The following is a 13,330-nucleotide window of genomic DNA, read 5'->3' on the forward strand; positions in this document are numbered from 1 at the left end:
AAGGCAGATGGTCCCTGTGCAGGTTTTATATCTCTCTACTCAAGTAGCCAAGAAAGATTGTTCCACCAGTAACATCAGTTGGCTAGTAAAATGCAAGTCCAAAGAAACCCAAATCATAAACAACACAGTGTGAGAAGAGTTCCAAAGAGTACCTTCAGGTCTACAAATTGATGAGGAGTCTTCACAGTACTCACAGAAGTTGTTGTGCTTATGGGATAAGTACATTACTATTGCAGTAAAATATACAAATAAGGAAACAGCAAAGAGAAAGACCATGTGATCCAGTCTGGAAGAAACTAAGCACAATATTCCAAGTATCCTCGCCCAGTGAAACTACGTGTTTAAGTCTCAGCACTTATGCATGACAAAATAAGCCAAGTTTTTCCAGACAAGAATGCACACCAAGCCTTGTTGTGTAGTTTTTATTGGGGATCAGTCATTTACACATGGAGTACCTGGATGTGTGAACTCTGGTACTTAAATTTCAGCTACCTAGAGGAAAAAAAATAAAGATTCCCCACACATTACAATGTTAGCATAAACCTACTAAAGTTTTGACTTTTTGCCTAAAACTGTGTCTCATACAAAATTGGGGAGAATATTTCAAACATTTAGGGCTCACCTCAAAGTCAGAGAAGGGGCAGGGCCAGGTGCAAAGCCTGACCTTTAGAAATATGGAGGGTTGAGCACCTGCTCAGTCATGCACACAAAGTTACAACAAGTAACTTGAAAGGTGAAATATAATACCGGAGAAGGAATCTGTATGTAAAAACATAAGAAAATATCAACCTATTTAATTTGATTAAAGTTTAATTTGAAGTACACAAAAATTTGTCTGTAAAAAAAATTGTCTTTATAAGTGCATGAAACATCCATGAAAAAATTAACCACAACATTAGCTGGATTTTTTTAAGCATAGTTATATTTTTGGTTTGGTTATGTAACAAGGGGACTTATGTTTTAGTCAGGTATGCAGAAATATTAATAACTATAACCAAAATATATTTGATTTTTTCTTCAACATATTCAAAACCAGAATCATAGAGAGGGTGAGGAGGATATAAATTAAATAAATTTTGGTGAGAGATGTTAATTTTTATATCTGAGTGATACTCAATGTCTTCTTATACTTCAACAGGATAATAAGCTCACAATATAGAATTTGAAAATAAACTTAAATCATAAAAATATATTAAAAGTAATACTGAGTTTGAACTCATATTTCTAATTTTGTTCTATGCAATAAAGTTCCAAAGGTTTCATAAGAAAATATTTTTGCAATCCACAAAAATAATATTACATTCAAAAATGTTTTGAAATACAAAAGGGGCTAGGAATACATAAAATAAGGTTGCAAAATGTTGATAGTTGCTAGATTATTGAATGAATTTGAGAATCTAATTACAATCTATTTTTTTCTGTATTTAAACAAACATAAAATTTAAAATATCGAAACAACATAAAATGAATTTTGGTTTCCTAAAGTTGGACCTTGTGAATCTGATGCATAGTTAATTCTCAGGTTGTTTCAAGGGAATGATTAATAGTTTATAGTATGTCACATTTTACAATGAGTTTGCATAGTTAGTACTAATGTGAAAATGATCACTGTAGTATTGCAATCAGTATAATTTTCCCCTTTTCTATTTTTAGCTTATCATATGTTATTATGCTTGACTCATGCGTTGGATCTCTGTGATTTCCACCCTTTCATCCAAGCAGGAGCATTTGCAGCAATGAAATTTGATCTTCCTGAAATCTTCTCTTCTTTGTGTAGACATCATAGTACACAATTCTTTCCTTAATGTTGTTTATTAGCTTGCTTTCATTACCTTTTCATATTCCTCATGTCTTGTTCTTACTGGAATATTTCTCAAGGTCTGTTGGCATTTATCTTCTGAACATACTTCTTAGTAATATCTTCATTCCAGATCTCTCTCTTCTATTCTTTCTCCATTTTTTCAACCTCCCTTTGGTGATTTTTATGCATCATTTTCCAGGATTAACTTGCGTTTTAATATGGCTGAACATGACCTAATTACCTCACAGTTTAATCTAGAGCCTCATCATTATCTCCTTAATTTCCATCATGATAATATCTTTCTCCAAGTTGCCTAGGCTATAAAATATGTAGCATCATTTGACTCCTTCTTCCTCATCTATGGCATCTAATTAATCAGTAGCTAATATTATTTTAACCTTAATTATAAGTCCTTTTTACTTCTAACTTTCCTCTCTTCTGCTTATCCAATCCTACCCTCAATTTTAAGAGTCTACTATTAGATCATTTTAATCAATTATAAGTAATAGCTTTACTAATAGGTTTTCCTGTGTGTCATTTATCTCAGAGCTATTAAAGACTGCTTTCATCTCTTTCATAAAGACAAATGCATGCAATACTCCAGTAAAAACTGCAAATTCCTTCGCATGACAATAAGATTTTCAACAGTTCATCCAAGATTCTTTTCTTAAGTCGGATCACACCCGAATTTTTCACAAGTTATTTAATAGTACTTTTTCAGGGTATTATTTTTTTTACTTTTATCTTCTAGTTATTAAATTTGAATGTGAAGAAGAATTTGAATGTGTGAAGATGAAAGAATGGAAAAGAAGGTTTTAAAATACCAGTAGCCTTTTATTCCTATTCAAGAAAGATCCGTTTGATGTCTTTTGATGTGATTAGATTTGTTGGATCAAGTGCAGGTAAAGTAGTAGTTGGGAACTACATGATTCTATACTCTGTGCCAAATATGTATTTTTGTTACTTTTGTTTGCACAGTTGTTTTCCCCTACTTTTCTCCTTTGATCGTAGTGCAATCCCTACCTTTCATTTATTGTGATGCCAATGAACAGTCTAACAGAACTCTCTGGTTAATATTCCATCTCTTGTTCCTGGAATGTACACATTTTGGTCACTTCTTACTTATTCCATTTTGGAAAAATGAGGAACAAAGAAAAATAAACAAATAAGTGAAGAAGCAAGAACAACAGGAAATCTTGAAGGACTATTTTCTGATGTGTTCCTATTGTCAGTAATAAAACTGTCTTCTTTGTTTGGGGGTTAGTTTTTACTAGCTTATTTTGTTTTGCATCTATTGTTTGTCTTTAATAATTTACAATTAAAGACCTATTCATAGAAAATCTTAGTTATCTATCTTCGCCTACTTGTAATCACAATCTACTGACATAAATGCTGGTTTATATCTACAGTATACCACTCAGTAATTCAAAGGTCACCCCTTGGTAATGCAAGCCTGCAATTTCAGCACACTAGGATGTTGAGGTAGGAGGATCCAAAACCTGGCAAGTTAACGATTTAGCAAGATTCTATCTTTAAAAAAATACTGAAAGAGATTGGGGTAGTATTTCCACATGAAGGAGTTGTATTGGATCCACCTACAAAAAATTTTTAAAAAGAAAATAGAATTTAAAGTTTAAAAACTTAAGCATGCATAAATATATGATATTTTCTTTTAGTTTTCATTTGCATATTACATGCACATTGTTTCATGAAAATTCTCAGTTTAAATTATCCTCCTCTGTGTCTAGTTGTATATTCTTCTCACTAAATTCCTGTCCTTTTAGGAATATTACGAGATATAAAACAAATAATTGTGAGCATAAGGCCAGCAGTTTCAGATATAATTTCTTCTAGAATTTATAGACAGACTTACATAAATCTTTACTTCACTTATATAAATCTTTAATAAAATAAATACAAAAATATTTTACATTTTGTTTTTAGTTTTTTATAACATGATGGTCAATATTTTGAAAGTATATTTTATAATACACACTAATTAGTAAGCCTAAGCACAAACTTGTATTTGGATAATGTAAAAATAAATCTAACTCTCACACAACAATTTACAATACAATAATTCACAATACAATAATTTACCATATAATTTACAATACAATACAATTTACAATGCAACAATCTCTATGCAATAATTTAAAAATTAATTATCAAATAGAATATATCTTACAATAAAATTAATTAACTACTTGCTTTGTAGTTTGATTTTTTAGAGTACTCTCACTGATTTTAGTTGTACTTTCTGATTTTAACAAATGAAACCATTAAATAATATTTCTTAAAATGTACCTTACAGAACTTTCTAGAATATAGAAAGTACTTGGAATGAGCTCACTTGAACAACTTTTTCTATGTCTTCTTTCTTAATAATTTCAAATTTTTTCAATTATTTACAAATCTATATGTGAGAAATAAACTGATGGAGAGATAAAATCATTTTTTTCTTTTATATTATTTTTTTAAAAGATAGTATAGAAAGAAATCCGGGGGTAAAAGGAGCCAGGAGGGAGGGAAAGGAAAGAAAAAATAAACCAAAATGAAAAAGTGATATGTATATCTACCAATATTCCATGATGAATATATGTATTATTTATAGTAACATATAATTAAATTATTTAAAAATGTATTTGTAATAAGTAATTTATAACCAATGATATATAATTTTAAAAAAATTTTCAAATAACAAAAATGCAGTGTAAAATATAAAAATATAATATGGGCAACATCTTTATGTATTATTTCCAGTTACTCTTCTGGTTAATTTTCAATCAAATATAAGATTGGGTATATATAGTTAATACAAACAGTGTAATATCTACAAATATATTAATTAGATATCCACAGATTTCTACATTGCATGTGATAAAATGTTAGATATTTCTTTCATATAATGTATGCATTTAGTAATATATAGATTATTACTATATATAATATATAGATACTATTGTATTTCCAAGTTAATAGAAACAAAATATGACACAATATTTTCATGAATATTATAAAAACATCCCAAGTCATTAAGTGATCTTGGATATTTTGAAATATTCTTCAAAAATACACTGATATATTTAAACAATTAAAATAGATTTTTTGTCTACTGTTTATGACTTCACACTCCTAACCATACACACTTCCAATGCTGTTATATAAGGTGACAATTTATAGAGAAATTTTTATGATATTAATTTTGCATGCCAGGAAAATTATGTAGTTATGACTTAGAAAAAGAGGAAATAGAATAAAATTATATAAAATAGCATAAATTAAACTGTATTCCCAAAATTTAGAAAAACCTACTGGAGAAATTATTTTCCCTACTTGTATTTTTAAAATAACTTTCCAGTTGTCTTTATTATCAAGTTTTCAGAACAAAAAAAATAGCAAAAGTAATATGAAAACCATCACGCTAGTGAAATGTCAAGTAGTATTTACAAATGGCATCAACATCTATACACGAGTGATTAATGTTCAAAACATTATGTACATATGTCAACTGTTTCCAAATTGCACTTTAAAAGTGAATGAATTAGCATGTGTGAGGCCCTGGATTCAATGTTAAGCAAGGTATGACAAACAAGTGAGTGAAAGATTCATGACAATTTAACTGGCTTTAGGCTTTTATAAACTGTGAGTGAACAAGAATATTAATGATAATTTCTCACATAAAATACAAGCCTTATTTCCAACACTTGGGACACCTGAATAATACATATGATGAAAGAGTATTACAAATGTGCTCAGTAAAAAGTAAAATTTTAGCTTTTTAAACAGACAATTTTGACTATATAGTTCACATTCAGAAAACTATAGACTGTTTAGTAGCATCAAATGACAAATACATTTTAAAATTTATTGTCATTTAAATAGATCAAATGTAGAAATAAGTGCCTTTGGTTTAAGAATCAGGGTTTAGCTGAGGATTTAGCTTAGTGGCACAGTGCCTGCCTCACAAGCACAAGGTCCTAAGTTTGATCCCAGTATCAGAAAAAAAAAAAAAAAAGAATTGGGGTTTACTTAAAGGTAGGAGAAGATCACAAGTGAGAATCTAAAAGATACTGTTATATACTGCTCTATCCTGAAATACCGAAATGTGTAAAAAGATGGAACTTCAATAAAGTCTAGCAAGTTTTATTTGGAAATGCAGGTCCAGTTAACTTTTGCAAAACAGAAGTTAGAAGATAAGTCTGAAAGGTCACTTTATCTGGCAATCAAAACTGAGAAAATTGTCAAAGGCTTAGAATCCAACATGCTGACCTTTAGGACTCTGAAGCAGCATCATGAAAGATAGTAACAGTGCTACAAACAACAACCTCCTCCAAATACTGTCCTCTGCAAATTTTTCTGAATGTTGGAAATGTTCTATTATTAGGAAACTCCAACTCAGTACGATAGGAAAAGCATGTTCTGGAAAGAGAACTTCATTTCAGTTGTATCTTACAGTGAGTAGTCTGAGCTCAAATTTGACATATATTGAACCAGGATAGGCCAACTATTTGTCCACTATTTGTCCATGTCATCCTATTTATTTGTGTTAACTTCAAACAAATTTAAGAACATACTCCCACCTAACCTGATAGAGTAATTTCTCATATGACTTCTTTTATTTTGGAATCCCTGGAAGTAAAACCATGATCTATGCAAAGATGTTTATATTTATATGTATTGTATGTATTGTATTTATATGTATATTTTATAGTTATATTTGTATTTAGATAAGAGATTTATCACCACTAAATGTCATAAAATTATAGAGGATGACAATTTGGTTTATATCTTGACTCCAAAAAGCATCAAATGCTCATAGGTGGAGCTTTGGGGAGGTGAATGGATTATGGATGCGTGATACTCATCAGTAGATTAGTCCACTGATGAGTTTATAGCTGGATGTGTTGGGAGATAAAGCTTGATCCCATCACTGGGCGCTTGGCATGGAAGTGTGTGTCTCTCTCCCTCTTCCCTTATTTTCTCTCTCTGTTTCCCAGTGTGATGCCATGAACTGTTTCTCCTCTGTGATGCCACCCTGCCATGGTGCCCTGCCTTGGAGCCAGTTAACTATGGACTGAAGCCTCTATAGACTGTGAGCCAAAATAAACTTTTTCTCCTTTAACTTGTGGATGTTGAGTATTGTGTCTTAGAATCAAGAATGTAACCAAGAAAATGATTAAGCCAGGCTGAAGCTCAGAAAACCAGAAGAGAAAGATCACTAACAGATGGAAATGTATGCTCTTGGGAGGAAGATTATTGACAGTTTGCAGTCAGGAAGGAAAATCCAAATGGGACAGCAATTAAAGATTAAACTATAGATCCTGTTCCTGTTTGGACACTTAATTTAGGAGGAAACAACCTAAACTGCTTCTGATGTTTTAAGGATCGGGCATAGAGAGAGAATGCTCTAATTGCCCAGATGAAATGATATCAGCTGTCAAAAAATACTTTGGACAGTTAAAGAGACTATATATGGGAAAATAGCTGCAATAGAAGTGACTTCATGATCACAAATATGATACTCTTTTTTGAATTTACAAGATTCCAATCCTATTTATATGTCAAATAGGTGGATGAAAGGGCAGATATTAAAAATCAGTACCCATGCTATTTTGAAGCTGTTGATGATGACCCTTTACTTCTGTAATCTTTCCAGTTCTACAATATTGCTTGAGGATAATTATTTTTATAATGAGTAGCATTTACTTCACAAGCCAAGGAATCAGTATGGAGATTTTCCAGCAATCAAAATCAGTAAAATGGGGCAATAAGCAAACAATGGTTTCTGGTACCAACTGGCACTGATATTAACTTCAATCTGTCCAATTTTCTAATTATCCTCTGCCATCTATGTACTTGGCTTTGACTTGATGATCATCATGGTACTTTGGTTCTCCGTGAATTAAAGAATTAATACAATATTTTGTAGTATTTTCTGAAAATACTTCACTTCCTGTTAACCAATAAATTTGGAAGATAACACTAGTTTTAATGACAAAGAAAATGCAATAATATATTTTATTTTACATTTAAATCTGTTTTTTATTCTTTCTTATAAAAAAGCCAAAGTATATTTTTAAAGAAAAATGAACAAATAATTTAGAGGTTAGCCATGTATTCTGTATATAATAAAACAAACAAATTGTAATATGTACTTGAAAAGAGGCAAAAAGGTATTTTTCTATCAGTGTAATAAACAGTATAAAATGAAGATTTAAAGTTATAAAATCATTTTTATTTAATATTAGTTATGTACAAAATCACTTCATATTGAATATTTTTGCTTTTCTCTACATGTTTCTGAAACTATCAAGAACTATTTTAGTAATATGATTTCTTCTTTCTCTGAAAGCTATATATCTTTACAAAGAAGTATTTTTTAGTAAAAGAAGAATATGTTCAATATAATGTAGGAAACAAATAAAGTGGATATTTCATTTGGTGCATTTTTATACCCATCTGAAATTTGTATCCCCAAAATAGAATTTAACATATATAATTGATCTTTAAATGTAATTAAGAATTGGATGACTAAACCATTGACATGAGAATAGCTAGGATGAAGGTAGTTTTGATTTTTTACAGTTTTTCACCATGACATTTAAAGAATTCCTTCTGTTAAAAAGAACTTGTGGAGAAATAGATTCAACAAAATATCCCTATATGGAATTAAGTGTCCTATTCTTTTCTATTAACCTAATTCATTTTGTTGTGCAACATTCTCTTCCAAATGTATCTGTGCACTGGTAGAAATGTCAGGAAATGTAATAGAGAAACTTCCTGGGAGATTTATCATTGAGTATAATTTTTAAACACCTTACATTACTGTGCTTGGCGGGATCACAGATTAATGTTATTCTGTTTTTTAGATGATCTTGAAAAGCTTCAAAGGTCATTAGACTCCCCATCACAACTGAAAGTTAAAATGTTTCAAGAAAAAATTACTCAAGGGGTAAAACTATCTCCTGGTTTTGAGTGCATAATTCAATTATCTTCTGTGAGATTACTTTCAAATATAAGGCTCTCTTAATTTATTTTTGAACTAGTACTATTTGCTATAATGTAAAGTTAATTAATGATGAATTAATATGCTTAATCAAAATTAAAATGCTTGTTCAATAATGGGTCCCTAAAAAGGGAGCACTAAGCAACAAAATGAAAAAGGCAATGACTTTGCTCCAGAAATGTTAACTTATGACAGAGAATAAAGTCATGTGAATGGACTATAAGATACAAGAGGATCTTATAATGTCTGTAATGATTTAAATGAAATATAACACTTCAAGCCCATATACTGATGAAAAATTAAAGTCACATTATATATGTGTGTGTACATATACAATTGGTTGTATTGATTTATCAGAGGGAAAATTATATGCCTACATTTTTACCTCTTTAAGCAAAACTAAAAACCAAGATAATACATAATACAAAGATTAGGAAAAGACACCGAAAAAAATCTGAGTTTCTTTAAATAAATTAAAAAAAAGTCTTTTGAGAAAGTGTACTTTAATACCTTGGATGTTGATTAAAGCCATTTCATAAGATTTATTTTTCTAAATTATTTCCACTTATGTTAAAGACACTTAAGCCTTTATTTCACCATATAACTTTGAATTTTATTAAACAATTATTTAACTTGAAAATTCATTAGAAAATTAAAAAGTTGGGGCAGGACAAACATGTGTAAATACCAAATAGTTTCTCTAGTGTGAGAAACTGAAAGTGTAAATAAGGACTAAAAGGTATAATAGATAATCTGAAATAGGAAGAAAAGGGGCAAAGGGGAGGGGGAAGTGGGAGGGGTAGGGAAAAGAAAGAAGGGAATGGAATTAATAAGAGGAAATGAAAAAATGGAAACAAAGTCTTTGTAAATAGGTAGGGATGGAGGGGTTGAAGGGAGGGCAGGGGAAGGGGGAGAAAATAAGAAACAAGAGAGTATGTAAAGGTGCATATCTCCAATGATGAATGTCATTGTATTGTACACTGAAAATGTACCAATAAAAAGATATACAAAAAAAATGTTGGGGCAGGAAATAACAGAAATAAAAGGAATGAAATATTTGAAATGAAAAAGAAAATATTACTGAACAAAAAAGGAAAATAGGCTGGTGCTACATACACATCAGTCCCTTCTTTGGGGGACCACCCTACTGATTATGCTGAAAACACGCTGTGAGTAGTGCAGGGTCTAAAGAGTTAACCCCAAAATTGGCTTGTTTTGAGAAAGGAGTCTGGTCGAAGTCTCCATGTCGAGGTCAGAGTGACTCTTACCCAAATTCTGTTTCCAAAGTTAAAATATTCTTTACTAAAAAGACATGATTAATTATTAACCACAACCTATATTTTGTCTGTTCTGTTCCTAATTCAATAGGAATTTACAACCCTTGCCTGCATCAAGAACATGTCCATGGCAACTACACGTACTCTTATGTAGCCCCTTTATCTCAACCTAACTATGATTTTACCAATAAATATCCACAGCTTTGGGTGTTCAGGGCCTTTGCTCGTTCAGCCTTGCTTGCTCAAGCTTTAGTCATCCTGGTTTCCCATTTCTCAGTCTCTAATTATGTCTTTGAGTTTTTCTTCTAACCTTGGGTCATAGCACTGAGCAGAACAGAACCCATCACAGGTGTTCTCTGAAACCCCTAATTAAAAAAAAACTTACTGAGACTGTTTAAAGTTTAAAACACATTAACTTTTAGAAGAGTATTATTTATAGAAATGAGAAGCTGTATACAGCATCAAGAGACTTTATAATCCAGTAATTTAGTGTTCTTTTTAAGATAGACCTCTTACTGATTAAATGAAGTACAGTTATATTTATATAGTTCATATTTACTTTCACATTTTTGTTGTGTATTATAGAGTAATGTGTCAACTGTGATCCCTATAAAAATCTAATAGAAAATACAATTTAAAAATGAATAATAAATAAGTGTCGAGAAAGCTACTACTCTAATTTTAATCAGAATTTAGATATTTTCATGCAAACAAAAATATTTTCAAATAAATAAATTTGATTTTATTATGAAGCATATTTTAAGAAGTCTGATGATTCATATAAAAAAATCAAGAAAACAGTAAATATATGTGAAAATGTGCAAATAGCATAAAAGTATTTATATTAGTAAGAGAAACAAAATTGCTGCAAGTATAAAATATGGTAGTCAAAATACTCAAACATTTAAAATCTTTTTATAAAAGAGCCAAATAAAAAACATCTAAACTGTCTCTAAACTTTTCTGAGAATGGCCATTATTGTACTGTATTTGAATTTGAAGAATAGTTAAGTTTTAAGACTCAAGTTATTTTGTAGACTACTTTGTAAAACTCATGCATCTAACTCCTTTATTTTCATATCATGGTAGGCATTGCATTTTTGAAAATAATTATTCATATTTAGATATAAAAATAAGTTTGTCTATATTTACAAAGATTAGTGTTCCACAAAACTCAACGGTCTTGGATTGCATTTAGAATCCCATGGTGGAGTCTAATTTAGCATATAAATTCAGTGGAGACATTTGCAGGAAATACACCATTTCTATCTCATGTAAAGGAAGATCGCCAAATTAGCTAGTTTACTCTATTTAACTGATTAACCTTGTGAAGCAGCAATGCTCTTTTATTTGTCAATATAATAAGTATGAAAATACTTGTCATTTTTCGAGGATCCATAGTCTATATTTTAAATTAGAAACCTATTCACTAAACTCCTTGTACTCTATCACATTGCCATTTATAAGTGTATTTCTCTATATTTACTATTTCTTTATTTTCATTTTTGATTTATGACTGCTCTGAAATATCACTAAAATGAAGAACTATCAAAAACTAGGAGAAGATTTCAGCTGCAAAATATAATTTTAAATTTGGAATCTCAGACAAATATAAAAGCAGCTTTCCTTCCTGACTCATGGGTCATACTGTAACTGAAATACAAGACATGATGCTCAAGTATAGCACTTGCATATAGGATTCCAGTACTTGTTCTTCTGTGCCTAGAAGTTATTCATTCTTTGTATCACTTAGATTTTCATTGCAGTAACAACATACCTGAATAAAAACTTGTAAGGTGAGAAGACTTATTTTGCCTCACAGTTTCAGATTTTCAGACCATGGTCACTTGGCCCAGTTCATTTGGGCCGGTTGCAAGGCAGAACATCATGATACAGAGCACCTGTTGGAGAAAAGATGCCCACCTCGAGGCAGTTGGGACACAAAAATTCTACTATCCCCTTTGTGGAAATCTAACTAACAAGAAAACTGGTACCTGGAGTAAGGTTGTTACTGTGATTCTATTTAACCTTGTGATGTAGAAGCCTTTAAAACTGTTTTGTAGGATAAGTTTAGAAACATTTGAATGTGTAGGCTAGAGAAGCTACAGACTTTGATAAGCAGAGAGTGAGTCTGGTAAGAACTCAGAAGACCAGAATATTGATTGGAATAGAGAGAGCAAAGGCAAAGTTCAAGAATTTCATTTGGGAACAAGGACTTCACTGGAATTGGGCTTGCGGCTCTATGTTATGCTCTGGCAAAAATGTGTGTACATTTTGTCTCATGTCCTGAGACTTTGCAGGAGACTGATGTTAAGGATAGTGGACTAATTAATTTGGTAGAGGAAATTTAAATGCAGCTTATTATTCAGGCTGAGGCATGGGTACTATTGGCTGCTTTAGCCAGATTTACAGTGAAAGTTGAGGACAAAGGATAGAGCAGAAAAACTTGAAAAACTTAAATTTTGGTTCATAAGAAATCATTTATAATCTTTAGACTAAAGAAATAATGGTTATTGATGTGATAAGCACCATTCAAAAGGAAGCAAGAATATTGTTCACAAAGAAAGATGACTCGAGGCAATCCTAGAAATCAGGCAGATGAGACACATCACAGACTCAAGAGTGCAAAAGCATAAAACTTTCATTTTAGAAGAGTCTCCAGAGATGAATAATGGATAAAGGTTACCTAGGAAATTGATTTCCTGGGACTCATTTCACTATGCTCAATCATTCCAATGCACAGAGGCTGCTGCAGCCATGATCCAAGGGGTCCTGGCTACTGTTCAAGCTGGCAGCTGTTGGCGTTATTCATAATAGGGTGGTTTTAGTGACATACAGAATAGTTGTGTTGTCAGGAAGGTTTCTACCCAGATTTCAAAAGACAGTCAGGCAATTATGCTCTGGCAGGGCAGTGAATGAAGCTATATGAGAATGAAGCCAAAGGTGCAATTGAGACTTCAGGAAGTTGAAGATGCCAGGAATGTAGAAAAGCTGTAGCCCAAAGTGGAGCCTGCCCAAAAGTGAGGCTATATTGGCTGCAACTATTAAGAGTATAGGTATGAGGGCCAGGGATTTAGCTCAGTGGTTCTGCTGCCTGCCACACAAGTGCAAGGTCCTGAGTTCGATCCCCAGTGACAAAAAAAGAATATAGATATGAAACTATCCAAGCCTTCTGGAATTCACATCTCATTACAATGTGCTCTATTCACTAGATATGGAGCTACAGATCTTACTGTTTGCCCTT

Source organism: Heterocephalus glaber, unplaced genomic scaffold (genome assembly GCF_053883595.1).
Source record: "Heterocephalus glaber isolate CG9 unplaced genomic scaffold, H.glaber_assembly_v1.0 deba00000122, whole genome shotgun sequence".
NCBI lineage: Eukaryota > Metazoa > Chordata > Mammalia > Rodentia > Bathyergidae > Heterocephalus > Heterocephalus glaber.